The 7,386-nt window shown below is 43.9% G+C and overlaps 1 pseudogene; it reads left to right on the top strand.

The window, feature by feature from the left end:
* On the top strand, positions 1-214 carry LOC139383454 (U2 spliceosomal RNA; annotated as a pseudogene).
* Positions 215-7,386: the final 7,172 nt, after the last annotated feature.

Genomic DNA, 7,386 nt, shown 5'->3' with positions numbered 1-7,386 from the left:
ATCGTCTACAAGCATTTTTCTTGGAACAAGGTTGTCGAGTTTTTAGAACAAAGTCCATAAGACACAGAGCTGTTGCAAAACAGTAAATGGATTTTCAAAATGTAGACCATATATTAAAGGGATTTTTGGAATAGGGAGATGGAATAGGGGCTTGCTCCGTCCACTCCACGCATCGACCTGGTATTGCAGTACCTCCAGGAACGGTGCACCCTCTGCCGTTGTAAAGGAAAAGTAGACCAAGTTAACCGGGTGGTTATTTTATTAGAATCATGATGGATATTACATTTGAGGTAGTTAACTAGTGACTCCCCATCCCACAAGAGGGAGCGTAATTATCAACTGACACTAATTAGCATAACGCAACGGACATAAATTTCCCTAGAAAATATTCATATTCATGAAAATCACAAGTGAAATATATTGAGACACAGCTTAGCCTTTTGTTAATCACCAGGTCATCTCAGATTGTCAAAATATGCTTTACAGCCAAAGATAGGACAAGCATTTGTGTAAGTTTATCGATAGCCTAGCATAGCATTTTGTCCAGCTAGCAGCAGGTAACTTGGTCACGGAAATCAGAAAAGCAATCAAATTAAATCGTTTACCTTTGATGAGCTTCGGATGTTTCCACTAAGGAAACTCCCAGTTAGATATAAAATGTTCCTTTTTTCCCAAAATATTATTTTTGTAGGAGAAATAGCTCCGTTTTTTCTTCATGTTTGGCTGAGAAATCGCCCGGCAATTGCGGTCACTGAAAACGCCGAAAAATATTACAAATTAGCTCCATAATATCGACAGAAACATGGCAAACGTTGTTTATAATCAATCCTCAAGGTGTTTTTCAAATATCTATTCGATAATATATCCACCGGGACAATTCGTTTTTCAGTAGGACAGATTGGAGTAATGGCTACCTCTGTATTTTACCCGAGAGTCACTCTGGCAGCATCAGGTGACCACTTGCGCAATGTAGCCGCTAAATGCGTAAAACTACGTCACAATGCTGTAGACACCTTGGTGAATACGGAGAAAAAGTAATCTGGTTGATAGCCCATTCACTGCTCAATATGGACGCATTGGAACGCAGCGCTTTCAAAACATGAGGCACTTCCGGATTGGATTTTTCTCAGGCTTTCGCCTGCAACATCAGTTCTGTTTTACTCACAGACAATATTTTTACAGTTTTGGAAACTTTAGAGTGTTTTCTATCCTAAGCTGTCAATTATATGCATATTCTAGCATCTTGTCCTGACAAAATATCCCGTTTACTACGGGAACGTTATTTTTCCAAAAATGAAAATAGTCAATGTCAATGATGACTAGATAGTGTTGGTCAAGTCAGTCACCTATTCTATTGACTATGACAGCTGATATGAATGGTGAGTTGATCATCAAATCAAAGTTTATTTGTCACGTGCACAGGATACAGGGTGTAAACGGTACAGTGAAATGATTACTTGCAAGCTCTCCTAAACAAAAATATCCACAAATAGCTAAGTAATAAAGTTGTTAAAAAAATAAAATGGTTGATTGGAAATATATACACAATAACAATATACAGTATGAACTCTGTAATGTGTGTAAGTTATGTACTGGTGTCTTTACCTGTATGAGTGGCAGTCCATGTTATCTGATATACAGTGTGGAGAACAAGTATTTGATACACTTTTTAAAAAATTGTATTTATTTTATTTCACCTTTATTTAACCAGGTAGGCTAGTTGAGCACAAGTTCTAATTTACAACCCGCGACCTGGCCAAGATAAAGCATAGCAGTGTGAACAGACAACACAGAGTTACACATGGAGTAAACAATTAACAAGTCAGTAACACAGTAGAAAAAAAAGGGGAGTCTATATACATTGTGTGCAAAAGGCATGAGGAGGTAGGCGAATAATTACAATTTTGCAGATTAACAACACTGGAGTGATAAATGATCAGATGGTCATGTACAGGTAGAGATATTGGTGTGCAAAAGAGCAGAAAAGTAAATAAATAAAAACAGTATGGGGATGAGGTCGGTAAAAATGGGTGGGCTGTTTACCGATAGACTATGTACAGCTGCAGCGCTCGGTTAGCTGCTCAGATAGCAGATGTTTGAAGTTGGTGAGGGAGATAAAAGTCTCCAACTTCAGCGATTTTTGCAATTCGTTCCAGTCACAGGCAGCAGAGAACTGGAACGAAAGGCGGCCAAATGAGGTGTTGGCTTTAGGGATGATCAGTGAGATACACCTACTGGAGCGCGTGCTACGGATGGGTGTTGCCATCGTGACCAGTGAACTGAGATAAGGCGGAGCTATACCTAGCATGGACTTGTAGATGACCTGGAGCCAGTGGGTCTGGCGACGAATATGTAGGGCCAGCCGACTAGAGCATACAAGTCGCAGTGGTGGGTGGTATAAGGTGCTTTAGTGACAAAACAGATGGCACTGTGATAAACTGCATCCAGTTTGCTGAGTAGAGTGTTGGAAGCAATTTTGTAGATGACATCGCCAAAGTCGAGGATCGGTAGGATAGTCCGTTTTAGTAGGGTAAGTTTGGCGGCGTGAGTGAAGGAGGCTTTGTTGCAGAATAGAAAGCCGACTCTTGATTTGATTTTCGATTGGAGATGTTTGATATGAGTCTGGAAGGAGAGTTTGCAGTCTAACCAGACACCTAGGTACTTATAGATGTCCACATATTCAAGCTCGGAACCATCCAGGGTGGTGATGCTGGTCAGGCGTGCGGGTGCAGGCAGCGAACGGTTGAAAAGCATGCATTTGGTTTTACTAGCGTTTAAGAGCAGTTGGAGGCCACGGAAGGAGTGTTGTATGGCATTGAAGCTCGTTTGGAGGTTAGATAGCACTGTGTCCAAGGACGGGCCGGAAGTATATAGAATGGTGTCGTCTGCGTAGAGGTGGATCAGGAAATCGCCCGCAGCAAGAGCAACATCATCATCATGATGATCATCATACAGAGAAAAGAGTCGGCCCGAGGATTGAACCCTGTGGCACCCCCATAGAGACTGCCAGAGGACCGGACAGCATGCCCTCCGATTTGACACACTGAACTCTGTCTGCAAAGTAATTGGTAAACCAGGCAAGGCAGTCATCCGAAAAACTGACGATTTTGCTGGTTTTCCTACTTACAAAGCATGAAGAGGCCTGTAATTTTTTTTATCATAAGTACACTTCAACTGTGAAAGACAGAATCTAAAACAAAAATCCAGAAAATCATATTGTATGATTTTTAAGTAATTCATTTGCATTTTATTGCATGACATAAGTATTTGATCACCTACCAACCAGTAAGAATTCCGGCTCTCACAGACCTGTTAGTTTTCCTTTAAGAAGCCCTCCTGTTCTCCACTCATTACCTGTATTAACTGCACCTGTTTGAACTCGTTACCTGTATAAAAGACACCTGTCCACACACTCAATCAAACAGACTCTAACCTCTCCACAATGGCCAAGACCAGATAGCTGTGTAAGGACATCAGGGTTAAATTGTAGACCTGCACAAGGCTGGGATGGGCTACAGGACAATAGGCAAGCAGCTTGGTGAGAAGGCAACAACTGTTGGCGCAATTATTAGAAAAATGGAAGAAGTTCAAGATGACGGTCAATCACCCTCGGTCTGGGGCTCCATGCAAGATCTCACCTAGTGGGGCATCAACGATCATGAGGAAAGTGAGGGATCAGCCCCAAACTACACGGCAGGACCTGGTCAGAGCTGGGACCACAGTCTCAAAGAAAACCATCAGTAACACACTATGCAGTCATGGATTAAAATCCTGCAGCACACGCAAGGTCCCCCTGCTCAAGCCAGCGCATGTCCAGGCCCGTCTGAAGTTTGCCAATGTCCATCTGGATGATCCAGAGCAGGAATGGGAGAAGGTCATGTGGTCTGATGAGACAAAAATATATATTTTTGGTCTAAACTCCACTCGCCGTGTTTGGATGAAGAAGGATGAGTACAACCCCAAGAACATCATCCCAACCGTGAAGCATGGAGGTGGAAACATCATTCTTTGGGGATGCTTTTCTGCAAAGGGGACAGGACGACTGCACCGTATTGAGGGGAGGATGGATTGGGCCATGTATCGCGAGATCTTGGCCAACAACCTCCTTCCCTCAGTAAGAGCATTGAAGATGGGTCGTGGCTGTGTCTTCCAGCATGACAATGACCCGAAACACACAGCCAGGGCAACTAAGGAGCAGCTCCGTAAGAAGCATCTCAAGGTCCTGGAGTGGCCTAGCCAGTCTCCAGACCTGAACCCAATAGAAAATCTTTGGAGGGAGCTGAAAGTCCGTATTGCCCCGCGACAGCCCAGAAACCTGAAGGATCTGGAGGTCTGTATGGAGGAGTGGGCCAAAATCCCTGCTGCAGTGTGTGCAAACCTGGTCAAGAACTACAGGAAACGTATGATCTCTGTAATTGCAAACAAAAGCTTCTGTACCAAATATTAAGTTCTGCTTTTCTGATGTATCAAATACTTATGTCATGCAATAAAATGCAAATTAATTACTTCAAAATCATACAATGTGATATTCTGGATTTTTGTTTAAGATTCCGTTTCTCACAGTTGAAGTGTACTTATGATAAAAATTAGACCTCTACATGCTTTTTTTTTTTACACTAGAAGCTGTCAATCTCTATTTAAATATTTCTGTAAAGCCAATATTGAAAGACATTTCAATTTGTGTGATGTTTTGTTGTCTCTACCTTCTTGTCCTTTGTGCTGTTGTCATTTGCCCAATGTTGGCACCCTGTTTTGTTCTGCTGCAATGTTGTGTTGCTGCAATGTTGTGTTGCTACCATGTTGTGCTGCCATGTTGTGTTGCAACCATGTTGTGTTGCCATGTTGTTGCTACCATGTTGTGTTGCCATATTGTGCTGCTGCCATGTTGTGTTGTCATGTGTTTCTGCCATGATGTGTTGCTACCATGCTGTGTTGTCATGTGTTTCTGTCATGCTATGTTATCTTAGGTCTCTCTTTATGTAGTGTTGTGTTGTCTCTCTTGTCATGATGTGTGTTTTGTCCTAGATTTATATTTATCCCAGCCCCCGTCCCCGCAGGAGGCCTTTTAACCTTCTGGTAGGCCGTCATTGTAAATAAGAATTTGTTCTTAACTGACTTGCCGAGTTAAATAAAGGTGAAATAAAAGTTAAACAGAGGAATTGGAAGAGGTCCATTCCAGACACTTTTTATCGTGTAGAAAGAGTTACTCCTTTGCTTACGGCCATACTAGCCTGAAACCTCGGCTGCTAAGCAGGGTTGGGCTTGTTTAGTACTTGGCCGGCTGACTGCCTGGGAATACCAGGTTCTGTACATTTCAGCATGGGGTGTCTTCTTTCCTTGTTTTATATTTAGAACATTCACATTGTAATGAAACAGGCAGGGAGCAGGTCTCGAACCCTCGACCTTCTAGCCCGAAGTCCAGCGCGCTATCGACTGTGACGCAAAAGCAATGCTCGGGAGGCAGAGTCGATATCCTCGCTTATAAACCCAGGGTCGTTACAATGTTCTGTCAAATCCAATTTGTAAGAGGTGGTGTGGTTGAAACCCTCTGCCATTATAACACTTTATTAATGCTCCCTGACTTAACATGCCAGTATGGGACTCACCTATGAGTTAGTCTGGCTAACACAAAGTCCTGTTGTTGTTGTTGAGAGAACCAACCAATGTGTCGGCTCCAATTGAGCAAATGATGCCTTTTTTACAAAAGGCCTCCTGTCCAGACCAGTGTGTCACAGCTCTAAAATAATGTGTCTTAAAACATGGAAGGTGGTCGGGAGGAGGCAAGATCAGGTCAAATCAAATCAAATGTATTTATATAGCCCTTCGTACATCAGCTGATATCTCAAAGTGCTGTACAGAAACCCAGCCTAAAACCCCAAACAGCAAGCAATGCAGGTGTAGAAGCACGGTGGCTAGGAAAAACTCCCTAGAAAGGCCAAAACCTAGGAAGAAACCTAGAGAGGAACCAGGCTATGTGGGGTGGCCAGTCCTCTTCTGGCTGTGCCGGGTGGAGATTATAACAGAACATGGCCAAGATGTTCAAATGTTCATAAATGACCAGCATGGTCGAATAATAATAAGGCAGAACAGTTTAAACTGGAGCAGCAGCACGGTCAGGTGGACTGGGGACAGCAAGGAGTCATCATGTCAGGTATTCCTGGGGCATGGTCCTAGGGCTCAGGTCCTCCGAGAGAGAGAAAGAAAGAGAGAATTAGAGAGAGCATATGTGGGATGGCCAGTCCTCTTTTGGCTGTGCCGGGTGGAGATTATAACAGAACATGGCCAAGATGTTCAAATGTTCACAAATGACCAGCATGGTCGAATAATAATAAGGCAGAACAGTTGAAACTGGAGCAGCAGCACGGCCAGGTGGACTGGGGACAGCAAGGAGTCATCATGTCAGGTAGTCCTGGGGCATGGTCCTAGGGCTCAGGTCCTCCGAGAGAGAGAAAGAAAGAGAGAAGGAGAGAATTAGAGAACGCACACTTAGATTCACACAGGACACCGAATAGGAGAGGAGAAGTACTCCAGATATAACAAACTGACCCTAGCCCCCCGACACATAAACTACTGCAGCATAAATACTGGAGGCTGAGACAGGATGGTGGGTGGGTGGGTCCATTCTAGCCAATAAGAGGGCAACAATAGACACAACTCTGCATATAAATTGTTTGAGAAAAAAAAAAAGTGTCCGTGACAGACACTTCAAAACGTGGCCTGCTATTGGACAGACACTTCAAAACGTGGCCTGCTATTGGACAGACACTTCAAAACGGGGCCTGCTATAGGACAGACACTTCAAAACGTGGCCTGCTATAGGACAGACACTTCCAAACGTGGCCTGCTATTGGACAGACACTTCAAAACGGGGCCTGCTATAGGACAGACACTTCAAAACGTGGCCTGCTATTGGACAGACACTTCAAAACGTGGCCTGCTATAGGACAGACACTTCAAAACGGGGCCTGCTATAGGACAGACACTTCAAAACGTGGCCTGCTATAGGACAGATACTTCAAAACGTGGCCTGCTATTGGATAGACACTTCAAAACGTGGCCTGCTATAGGACAGACACTTCAAAACGCGACCTGCTATAGGACAGACACTTCAAAACGTGGCCTGCTATAGGACAGACACTTCAAAACGTGGCCTGCTATAGGACAGACACTTCAAAACGTGGCCTGCTATAGGACAGACACTTCAAAACGAGACCTGCTATAGGACAGACACTTCACGACGTGGCCTGCTATAGGACAGACACTTCACGACGTGGCCTGCTATAGGACAGACACTTCAAAACGAGACCTGCTATAGGACAGACACTTCACGACGTGGCCTGCTATAGGACAGACACTTCAAAACGTGGCCTGCTATAGGACAGACAC

Source organism: Oncorhynchus clarkii, chromosome 2 (genome assembly GCF_045791955.1).
Source record: "Oncorhynchus clarkii lewisi isolate Uvic-CL-2024 chromosome 2, UVic_Ocla_1.0, whole genome shotgun sequence".
Lineage (NCBI taxonomy): Eukaryota > Metazoa > Chordata > Actinopteri > Salmoniformes > Salmonidae > Oncorhynchus > Oncorhynchus clarkii.
This window is presented reverse-complemented; position numbering and strand designations above follow the sequence as displayed.